Source organism: Brienomyrus brachyistius, chromosome 22, assembly GCF_023856365.1.
Source record: "Brienomyrus brachyistius isolate T26 chromosome 22, BBRACH_0.4, whole genome shotgun sequence".
Classification (NCBI taxonomy): Eukaryota; Metazoa; Chordata; class Actinopteri; order Osteoglossiformes; family Mormyridae; genus Brienomyrus; species Brienomyrus brachyistius.
In genome coordinates this window covers 909014-920981 of record NC_064554.1, presented here as the reverse complement: position 1 = coordinate 920981, position 11968 = coordinate 909014, and the positions used below count along the sequence as shown (strand labels likewise).

The window sequence follows — 11968 nt, the reverse complement described above, 5'->3', positions numbered from 1 at the left end:
AGAGTGTCACTTATTGAAATAAAACAGTGTACATTAAAAGTGAATAAAAGTCAGAAGACATGGAAGAGAGGAAAAAAATGTCACTGTTTGAAAAACTGCAGGGGTCAAAGGTCAATTGATTTTTTCCATTTAATTTTTCTATTTATCTTTTATAACATACAACACTTGTGGGAAAGCAAACAGCTTCATTGTACATGCAGGATACAACATATTCTATTCCATATACATATTTACTCTGACTCGCAGAAATACATACAATCCAGCCGGACTTCCAGGAGCGAGAGGAAGTCCGAGTGGGAGGGGAAACCACACGCAAACCTGACTCCTCTGCAGTTTCCACTTTCCTGTGAATCTTCCCCTTTTCCTGCAGCCAAAGGTCAAGGACCTCAGTGGAGTCAGCAGCGAGGGAGTGGCAGCTGACGGTGAAATGGTTTGTCACCCTTTCCCTACCTGTGGGACCAAGCCACAGGGAGGGGGGATGAATTGGGAGTGAGCCTCAGGGCGAGCCCCCCCTCCATTCCACTCCAGCTTTCCAGAAGCACAGAACTCGGGGTTGTTAGACGGACTGCAATGAGGCCGAGTGAGAGGAGAGAGAGACAGGCACTCGGGCATAAAGCACCATGGTGAAATCAGGAGAGGTACACGGGCTGTTAAATGAGGCTTGACCCCCCCAACCCCCACCTGTCTGACCTGCGACTCCCTCTTTAGTAATAGTATCTGCAAATACGTAACATTAGCACAGATTGGAGTATTTTGCAGCACAGACCATATAAAAATACATGTCCTTGCTTGCTTTTCAGATGCAAGACTGGGGCGATTCTAGAATTTGACCCTTAGAGGGCTCAACTCCCTTTCCCAGCACCATTAAATTTGCTGAGCAGGGGTAGCGGTCTTCCACAATAAGCAAGGGTATTACTAAATTGCTGCAAAAATAGGGAACAGACCCCCAAATAGTATAAGAAAAAATATTTTAAGGGGTGCTAAAGTGCCACTAAATAGGGTCTAGAACTGGCTATGCTGTAAGCACTGCCCCGACCTGAAGGGGGTGCTCATGCATGTGCATTAGCCTGCCAGAAGCCTCAGAGGTCAATGGTGATGGCTCGCAAGTTCCTCCAAGGGGGCTGCAGGGAGGACAAGGGGAGTGCTGCTACGGCAGGAAGCCGGGCCTGTGCTGTCCCTCTCGCCTTGACGACCACCCTCGCTTTCCTTTGTCCTCGCCCGAGTCCCACCTCCCACCCCTCGGAGCACTCGAGTGGCTCCATTATGTGAGTGGCAGCAACGGTGGGGCCGGCCGCGGCTGCGCTCGAGAGCCACTCAGCCCGGCCTTCTCCACTGCCGCCCTATGTGGGGCGCTCTCCCTCCCGCTCCCGCCCTTGGCTGCTTTCAGCACGGCTGCCCCCTTCTCCCACACCCCCGCTGCCCCCTCCGGCCTGCTCGCCGCATTGATGCCGATAATTACCGCTGAATGGGCTTCCAAATTCCCATGGATGTGAGTCTAGCCCTTGGCCTACAACATGCATCCCCCCCCCAACCCCCATCGCTAACGCTCACCACTTGCCACCCCCCCCACCCCTTCCCAAACCATCGCTCTTCAATGGGGATTAGCGAGAGCGAGGACCCGGCACCTAGCTGCAAGAGCGCTTGTTTTGTGTCCGTCTAATCAGTTTCACAAGCACCCCCTAGTTCAAAACATGATAATAAATTAAGACATAGGAGGAACTTTTGGGGGGAGGAGGGGGTTGGCCAGAGCCCACTCATCTAGTCATTGTCTCTGACATCGTTATGACCCCTTCCCCATCCTGACCAATCAAGTGGAAGAAGAGAATATTGTGGATGCTTTGCATAATTAGAGTGGGGGGGGGTAAAAAAACACAAAAAATGTTTTTAGTAAGAGCAGAAACTCGTGCAGAATTTAGCCTGCATGTCGATAAATTACTAAATACCAAAAACATTCTGACATCAATCACCGTTTTATATATCACTATGTGGAAAAAAAGTGGAGCAATAAAAAAAATAAAATAAAATAAAAATAATTACCTTCAGTCAGGCCCCGCCTATCTCTTATTCCAGTGGTATGTAATGTTGTTCAACATGCAAGAACCATCGTCGACTGCCAGAACCTCAGCCAATGAGAAACCATTCCAGCCCATCCAATCAGAAGGCCCGTTGCGACGCCAAAAGCATGCAAGTGAGCTGCTTATGACTAAGAGAGCAGACCGACTAACGCCCACTGCGATTCCCACCGCTGGATTAGCCAGCTACACTTAATCCTTTCTAAATGCACTGGTAAGCAGAGGGCCAGCTTCTGGGACCGCTTTTATTTCACCAAAATGCTCTATGGGATTTTCCGTGGGCAATTACGACTTTATGGATATGTATATCTGGTTGGGTTTTACATTTCATAAATGACTGTTGCTTATGGAGGCCTGAGTATCAGTGATGACAGCCGCCCCTGCATTTGGGCAGTCCTGGAGTCCTACGCCCATGGGTTGACATGGGTTTAGGGCTCTTTCTAAGTGCTTGCTGTGGACCAATAAAATCCAGTAAAAGGACTGTTCCACCATCAAACCCTGATATATGGTGGAGCACAGGTTGTGGATCGGTCCAAGACTGACTCAGGGTTTGGGTCAAATCAATCACCACATTATGCTCATGAATAATGCTTCCAGGGGAAAAAAAGAGCTCTCGCCGGTACATGCGATACTGCTACCAGCGAGGCCGCCCGGGGCTTGGAAGAGAGGACGTGAGAAAGCCAGACGCGTCCCAAGAGCAGAACAGAAGTGCGATCGATGACAGAGCAGACAGCCAAGAAAGACAGAGAAAAACGCAGAACGAGTCATGGCCCTTGGTTGGGGTGGGGTGGGCATTTTATGGTATAGGTAGGACCCCAATAAGGATGTTAGCTTAGCAGCCCCCACCCCCCAGAAATTAGTCATGTGGGGTTCGGGGGCAGGATAGAAGGCACAGAACCACTGCATTGCCCCCCAATGACGTGTGGCAGGAAGGGCAAGACGATGCTGGATGGTACAGCCAGGCCCTGGTGAAGATAACCTCTGCATAAGCAAAACCACTGAGACATCCTTCAAAAACAGACAGAACATCATCTCGAAATGGAAGAAAGAGCAGGTTAAAACGCAGAGAGAAAGAGAGATGTACATGCCAATGCCATTCCCACTCGGATTTCCATTGTGACATCGAGTTTGAGGTCATTACCACAACGGGCCGAGTGGGACAGGGAGGGGTCACAGAGCCGGAGAAATTCATCTAATTAATTCACCAGAAAATTAATTACGGCAGGATTTTCCAGCACCCCCCCCCCCAATCACCTCACATCCTCCAAAAAGCTAAAGAATGGCACAAAAAGAACAGGAGGAGAGGGGAGAGAAAGGGAGAATAGAGATAAGTGAAATGGCTCACTTCCCAACACCTCTGGGAGCTTCTGGGTGCAAACGGTTACCTTCTGGTCGGGCACACTGATTCATTGTTTGCCTTCGGGTTTCTTTGACCGATCCTTTTATAAAGAGCCTATAGACGTCCTCTGGAAAGTATAAACCCATCAGCAGCTTATGGAGGACTCTGGGTGTGCCACTTGAATAGGTACATTCCCAGTTGCCCACAACTCTGCCTGGGATTAACGGTTGCAAGATGGATGGACGGATACTCCAACTGTTAAGCAGACAGTGTGGTACATGTTTTAAAAGCTCCCAACTTCTCTACAGCAGATCTCTGAATGTTACAAAGAAACAAAACAAACAAACAAACAAACGACCACATTACAGGATCGCAGTTATTACGGTAATCGCACTAGCATGTTCTGTCATACAGGGACAGTGCCAAAGCCATTTGCTGATTTCCCTCTTCAGGATAAATTTCCCATGCCTCCTCCCCAAAAAACATAAAACCAACAGCGCCCGCACTCATCACTGAGAGCTGCCAAATCCTGCCCACGGCTAACTCAAGCAACTTGTACAGTTGTCGGGGCAACCCTTCACCCGCAAAAGAGGAAGGGGCAGGCGTGATTTCATTCTCCGGGAACCCCGAGCCAATCAAATCGCCGGGAAATGATGTCACCTTTCCTCGAGCCCGTCCATTCAGAGCTATAGAAGTGCAGCGAATTGAAAGCTGTGAAGGGGGTCATCTTTCCCTTGGTGATGTGTGAGAAAAAGAGGACAGGAGAAGCAGGCAGAGGGGGGGAACTGGGGACATATTGAGGACATGCAAATACCGCAGTCCAGGGTCAGAGCCATCAAAATGCCACTGGGTCGGTACATCTCTCCCCTCCGGTAAACGGCGACAGCTTCCCAAAAAAATCCTGCATATTATTCCAGATCTTACAAACAAGTCCCAGAAATGTGGCTGGCAGGATTAAAGAGCTGAATGAGCTTTGCTCTGCTTCTCTGCATCTTGCTAAGATGAGAGACGACGACCTTGAATCCGCCCAGCAGAAGCAGCAGCAGAAGCAGGAACAAATCCCACAGGAGCCCAGCCATGTTCGGCAAGACCGTACCCCCTGCACCCACACAGGAAATTACCGGTTCCTTTAAGACTTAGGTCAAAAAATGGAAATGGTTATATTTACGCACTTAGGTCTCGCATGACTTGGGAATGTCAGTTTTCCATAGGCTGTATATTGGGTTGTCTTTCTACTCGGACTTACTCATCAAGTACGTCACGCTCACCCAATGAGTTATGGACAAGTCTCTGGGCGTGGCCAGCCCACATCCATTGTGCCACTAGCGGAAAGTGCCAGAAGGCACACTAGCATGCCTGGTAGGGTTAACAGGAATCGAATATATACCTGGTACATGCCCGGTGGATTGGGATGGTGCAAGGGAATTTAAGTGGGGGCGTGTGTGTGTGTGTGTGTGTGTGTGTGTGTGTGTGTGTGTGTGTGTGTGTGTCATTATCACTTTTAGCCCAGGCCTCTGACCTGTGCCATAGCACATAGAGACAGGAGACAGCCCAGGTAAACCAGTCCTACCTGCTCATGTTCACGTTTACTCAGAGGACTGGTATCAAGTTTTGCTGATGATAGCCCTTACTTACTATAGATTACAGTGAAGTACGATGAAACTGCAGATAAAATCCTGACTCATACATGTTAATGCCGTCAAACTTCCAGGTGTGGTTCGGCTACACGGAGGAACATTGTAGAAGAAAATCAAGAAGAATCAAGAAAAATGCTTTGACATTCCAAGGGAGATGTATCACACTTTTTTAATGCAAAAAAACGTAGCATTTACAGGCTGGATAAAACAGTCAGAGCAAAAACCGGTTCTGCCTGAAAGAGGAACAGGATATGCCCTGAGGCACGGACACCTGAGAACGGGGTGTCTAAAACTACTCCCACTTTCCCTAGCTTGCCAGTGTCAGTCCTTCATATCTGGAAATGTTGAAGTCCATCATGCTTTCACTCCTAAAGAAGTCTGCTCCGTCTACCAGTGAGCCCATAAAAACCAAAATGACACTAAAATGGTCTTCTGAGTCAACTGCATCTCCACAGTCCATAGGTTCCTGATTGTACTTTACAAGATTTTGGCCAGGCTGATTTTATACAATTTCCAGGGGATCCCATACGATATTGAGTGGCAGGTAAGCAACGTGAATGGCTGCCTAACAATATTGATTCATAGATTGTCAAAAATAATCCATTCGGTTTCACTCCCTGAATATGTTGGGGTATATTTTAAAGATAGGGACCCAGTAAAAAGTTGATGGCTCATGAAAATTAGGTCCTACCGGACCCTACAATTTATGGTACTGGACTCTGGATTCTGGTACCGAGCCCGCTTCCTCCCATCCTGGAGCAAGGCCCAGGCCTCCTGCCTGATTTAGTAAAAGAGGTCCGGCATTTAAGGTCGTCATCTCCGGTATCTGACAAAACCATCAAGACTCCATAAAGCTCTACCGCTTTCTCTGAAATGTCAGACAAATCAGGAAAAATATATATACATGCACATCACAAAGGCAGCAGAGTCATTTTTAGCTCAAGTCTGACTGGCTTGGGCCTGTGGCTCGCGCTGTCGCTGGGGAAGGCTGAAGGTCACGGTGGCTCTGGGACTTGCCAGTTTATTGTCTGGGAATGAGGGCTGCAGTACCGGGACACCGTGGCAGCACTCGCCGTGTCAGGTTACTCCCCAGTGCCGATGGGGCTTCGCTCCCACACTCCTCGTCTTCCACGGAGCGCTGCGCTGTGCCCGAGTTTGGGCATCGAGGTGGGGGGGGTGAGTCAGCGCAGGTGGTCTGTTTACCGCCAGCACCAGTAACTCCAGGTGGCTCTCTCTCGGGCTTGGGAACAGGGCGTGACGTCGCCCCCGCCGGCGAAAGATGTGATGGCGGCTGCCCCCGGGCGGAGGAAGGACGTGTCGGGGAGATCTGTCCGCTGTTCTTCGGAGAGCAGACGTGCGGTACCTGCCAGGCGTCTCATTCCCCTGCTGCCCCGCCCACTTGCAGCTTGCCATCTCAGGCCCCAACCTGCCCCCCGGCCCCCTGAGGGCCCACGCTTGTCTCTTCATCGCCGCGACTCCTCGTCTGCTGGGCTCGTCCCCTCCACGGCCCACCTCTCGCCACTGCGTGATGGAGAGATAACACAAGGTACTGAGGGCCTTATCCTGATCTGCTAAACCTCCACCAAAATAGGCCTCCTTAACAGCTCAAGCTAAGCGGGGGGGACTAGGCCTGAGCCTGGATACCTTTCACAGCATCATCAAGAGAGCAGTGACAGGCAATTACAAAATAATTACCTACTAATAATCTTATGCACACTTTTAATCCTTGACAAATAAAAGCATAAATATATGTTTCTTATGACAAAAAGGTATACTTGAGTTTTCAAAAGGAAGCAGTCCAGTGGTTTTTATGCCCCCCCCCCAAGGATGCCCTCGTTATTTCGATGCATCTTGCAGTCCGTGGTTCAAACAAAAATGATGCTGGAAGTGACAGAATTTCACACGTTTAAAACTGACAACAACAACAAAAACCAGACCCGTAACACCCTCTATACAAATACTCATATCGATCTTTCTGTCCTAGGTTACGTGCTTTTGCTCCTTAAACAACTCATTTATCCTAATTAGCATGCTAGGTATGCTTCCTTTTGGTTTAGTCAAGTCACATATATTGATATATATACAGACAGTCTAACGCTTTAAGACCTGCAGATGACCTCATGCCACTGGCTGAACCACTGCGCTGAAGAGATGAAATGCCTTAGTTTATTCTGGTCGATGGACCAAGAAACGTACACGTGAAATGGAGGGGGTCGTGGTGGAGGCGGGGGGGGCGGTAAATCAAGGCATTTGTTTATGATATATGCCAGGAGGCAGCAAGATTAGACTGTTTTTGAAGTGATATCTGTGCAAAGCTAAGCGCTTCACCAGCAGCCATGCCTGGAATTACGTAAGAGGCCGCCTTCTCCAGCCGTTCTCAAAAACCGTATATACATACACAATATCATAGTAGAGCACGTGCACGTCTCACTTCTCTGAGACCCTTTTGTTTTCCGTATAGGCTAGATATCACACATAAACACAGACGGTATCTCAAATGCGCTCAGATGCGTGATATAGATCTGCAGTTAACAGGATTCCATACTGAGCACCTTGTACTCGTGGAGGCTCCTCCCACTTCTTACCTGCCAATCAAGGCCTTTTCCCTAAAAGCCAATCGCAGCTCCGAGGGGTGGCGACATCTAGGGGGAGAGAAAAAGACGAACATTTACATAAACCTTACGACATTTATGTGGGATTTTTAATAGGACAAAAAGCCAGGGATCAGAGAGTAACAGTTACAGGGGGTCTTGTGGGATCTCCCGTTGTCTCCAGAGATTTAAACTCGATCTAAGTGGCACAGAAGGAATGTTAAAGTAAATTCAGATGTTTCTCTGATTCTATCAGACTGAAAATAAAAGACAGCATCTGTATTTATCTGCTAAATAAATCACTGTAGTTCTGAGCAAGATAATTCCCGAAAAACGGATATAGAAAATATTCAAGTGTCACATTAAGTCAAATCTAAACCAGTGATTGGCGACTGCTGATAAAGGTTTTTTTTCCCCAACAATAGTACAGGAAAAAGCAGCAGCTGCGATATTATCTTGGTCCGAAGCTGATGACTTATCCTCAATGTAAATCGAATGACGGCATAACCCTGTTTTCAGGAGACTACCTCCTTAAATACACCTTTGAAGGAGAACAGAAGGAAAGGTATGAGAAAAATTTTAAAATAGCAATTGCAGTCGGCCCTTGTTTATCGCGGTTAATGAGTTCCAGACTCTACCGTGATAAGTGAATTTCCGCAAAGTAGGATTCTTTATTCTTTATTTATAAATTGAACATTTTCATAGTTAGAGCATAGAAAACCTGTTTATGACCTTCTAAGTACAGTTTTTAACATTATCAGACATGAAATAACACCCTTTAGTCACCATTACTGTAATGATTGCTGGAATGGGGAGACGATGAATCAGGATCGAAGGGTTTATTTGGAATCACTCCAAATGCAGGACACAGGAACATGTGACATCAAAACGTCAATGACAGACTTGGAGTTACAGACTTAGACGTGGACTTAAATACACCGGAGGAATCAAACTGACAGAAAACAGCTTGTCACAATCGGAGTTGCACACGTGGTTAATAAGGGGGCGTGGCACACAAGAGGATTGTATAGGTAGGTCAAGACAATTACACTCATATTACCCAACATATTAGACAAAATAAGAGAAAATAAGACATTAGACGTTACGAATATCATATTATTATTATTATTATTATTGTACATTTAATTACGAAGAGAAAAGATGCTTCCAATGCATTGTGATGTATCATTTTCACTGTCTCAACCAACTTTTTACTGAATATACAAAGAACTGCAATAGATTGAAGCTACGAAAGTCGAAGCACGAAGTGGCGAGAGACTGTAGTGTGTCACACTGGGGAAGACGCAGCGTTTCTCAGCCTGTGTACTTCTCGGACCGCCTCCGCCCTGTCCAAGCACCAAGCCTTCCCCTCTCCCAAGTGTTGCTGCCCTTGGCCGGTTGTCCTGGAGACTAACGCGCCATCACCAAGGTACAAAAAGCCTAAACTTAAAAACCTAGAGCAAAGCTGCCAGATACTGCCCTGTTCCCCGTTTCACTTGCTGAATAAAACATTCTCAGTTCTCTCTATAATTTCTCACAATAATTTTAATATTCTAGAATTTAGAAGATTCTACATGCCAGATGCGTGTCATGAAAATGACAATGCAGGACAAACACGTTTCCTGTGCATTCCCTTGCTGCATGTCACGTTTCTTTGGCATGGCTAATGTGGATGTTCGATCCATGGGGACTCAGTGCCTGATATGAATACTGTCCACAGCAATGTTTCCCAACCTGGTCCTCGGGCACCCACAAACGCTCCGTGTTTTTGCTCCCTCCCAGCTCTGAGCAAAAACCGTCTGACAGGGGAGGGGGTGGGGGGGGAACAGGGTTTGCGTCTGGGTTAGCATCTGTAGCTTCTTCAACCCTATTGAAAGGACCAAGATGCGGAAAATGAACTACAAAAAAGATTAAACTGATTTTGCATGTATGTGCAAAAATGTCCTTCTGTAACAGCTGCCCCCCCAAACTCATAATCCAAACTCAAGGGCACACAGGCACAACTATGTGCCAGTCCCCATTAAACCTGTCACGTGAGATAAGAATTTCAATCCGGCCAATCAGATTACAGCTTAGAGCTGAAATCGACACTCGCAGCCTGTCACTGGAGCAAGAAATCTAATCTAAATTTCCCATAATTTAGTCAATGCAGCCAAGAAAAGAAAAGAAAACTCCCTTGGTAAGGAAATGGCTGATAGTGAGATCACATTGTCTTTGAGTATTAAAGTCTAATTCTGTTCATCTTGCGAATTTGAAATCAAATCAGCACTATACCTTCAAGCACAGTTTTGTAGACAAAAAAAACCTGGTTGGCCCTTGTTGGATTATTAAGAAATGGAGGAGATGAAGGCTCAGGGACGCCTAGGACACCTGAGAGGAGCCCAATGGCTCCCATACCCTGTAATAAACAAAACATATGCAGGCTAATAGCTGTGGCTGGACTGCGCATGTATAAATGTGTTCATGAAAGCAGGGCAAAGGACAGGGAATGCAACACAAAACCAATCAATGGTGTGTGGTTCAGTGCGTTAGGATGCCGTGTCTGTGATCAGAAGGTTGTTGGTTCAAATTCCACAGTCGGCAGTGATTTCAGAGTTGCTTTGGAGAAGAGACCACTATTATCAGTCTTCCTCATCATATGTCACCAAAACTCACTCGGCCCTCATGTAATCCGACAAAGAACTTTCCTTACATTTCCCTAAGTTCACAGAAATGGTATTAACTTGTGAACATAATTTGTGGACTGAGACTTAGAAATTTGTTCTTCAGTTTCTCCAAAAGGCACATCACTTTGGATGAAAGCTTCTGCTAAATAAATATAATGTCATGCACATGTAATAAAAGCCTCACTTAATTTTAATGATAACAATCTCTTATTGACCTGGTTTACTATCACTTCAGCAACAAGCATAAACAGATCTGTCATGCACGTCTGAAACGCCATCGTTTTGGGGAAAAATAAAGAAGTCACACTTCATTAGTAGGTTCCTGTTTTTACAAAGCGATACGTATCCTTCCATGTGTGTAGCGGCCGCAGATCGGAAAATAGGATTACCCGCATTCAATAGCTTTATCGTTCTCGGATTCAGAATGAACCCAAGAGGACCCAACCTGAAGGAAATTTAAACGCGGAGGGAATCGGGCAGCCTTTTCCTCCCGTCTCTGTGTAAACAACGCGAGTGGCTGAAGCAGGCCCAGATCCATCGTGACGTCACAGCCGATTCCGCCGTTTAATGAGAGGCAGATGTTTGGAAACAGCATCCGACTTTTAATCCTGCATGAATTTCCACAGGCCTCCGATGTAGCCGGCCGCCAACTGGAGGCTTTGCTTTGAACGCAGCATGGCCAAACACCACGGCGCGTTCAAAATGCATGCTCGTTAACAGATGCGGCTATGTAGCACGGAGGCGCCGCGCAAGTAACCAGCCCGAAGAATGTGTGGAGCTACCAAAACGGAGCTGGGAGCAGGACTTTGTAGCAGATGTAGGATTAAAAGCACCATATATCCAGTAAGTCTCCACTGAGACATCGCTGTATAGACATGTACTAGTGGTACCAGAAGAATAGCAGGAGCAAAGATACTCGAACCTTACAGGGGCCCTTGAATTGAAAAAAATAAATAAATAAAATAAATAAATAATTGTATATATATATATATATATATATATATATATATATATATATATATATATATATATATATATATATATATATATTTTTTTTTTTTTTTTATTATTATTTTTTATTAATTTTTTTATTGAGTGGGGGGCACAAGGTGATTTTTTTTTAATCATGGGGCTTAGAATTTCGAACTACCTGAGTGGCAGTGAGAAGAATCTTCTCTCAGCAATAAAAAAATACAAATCATACAAAGTAATACTGCATTACTTAGTCTTTCACTAGTATGTTCAAGTTATGACATCCATTTTTTTCTGAAATGGAAAAAAAAGCAATCTAAGCTCTGTCTAGGGCACAGGAGACCTCTCCCCTCCCCACACTTAGCCCCCAAAAGGCAATTCGACTCGGCAGCATGTTAACAGAGCTAAAGGACACACTTCCAGACGAGCCACAGTGCTAAGTCGACGAGTCAGCAGTTGGATAATGAGTTGCGAAATTTTTCCCCATTTGGGAAAATGCCACTCTGGCTTTAATTAAAAAAACAGACTCATAATCGTGACTGCTCCTTATACCCCTTACCGAAACCAGCCTTAAGAGGGTTCTCCTTTGTGTTTGCTGTTGCCTAGTACATTTCAGGAGGGCAGCTAGCTAATATAGCATGAGCAAACCAGCAATGTGTGCTGTGATTTTATACTTATACAAGTATTAGCT

General features: G+C 46.1%; 1 long non-coding RNA gene across 7 annotated transcripts in view; it reads right to left on the bottom strand.

The window, feature by feature from the left end:
- Nucleotides 1-5198: 5198 nt before the first annotated feature.
- The window catches only part of LOC125717879 (uncharacterized), a 46306-nt gene continuing 39536 nt past the window's right edge, over nucleotides 5199-11968 (bottom strand). For all 7 annotated transcript variants that reach the window (XR_007384665.1, XR_007384664.1, XR_007384666.1 and 4 more), the window contains 2 exons: nucleotides 7634-7690; nucleotides 5199-6569 (listed from right to left, as the gene is read on the bottom strand). This is a non-coding gene — a long non-coding RNA (uncharacterized LOC125717879). The remainder of the gene's footprint in view (nucleotides 6570-7633; nucleotides 7691-11968) is intronic.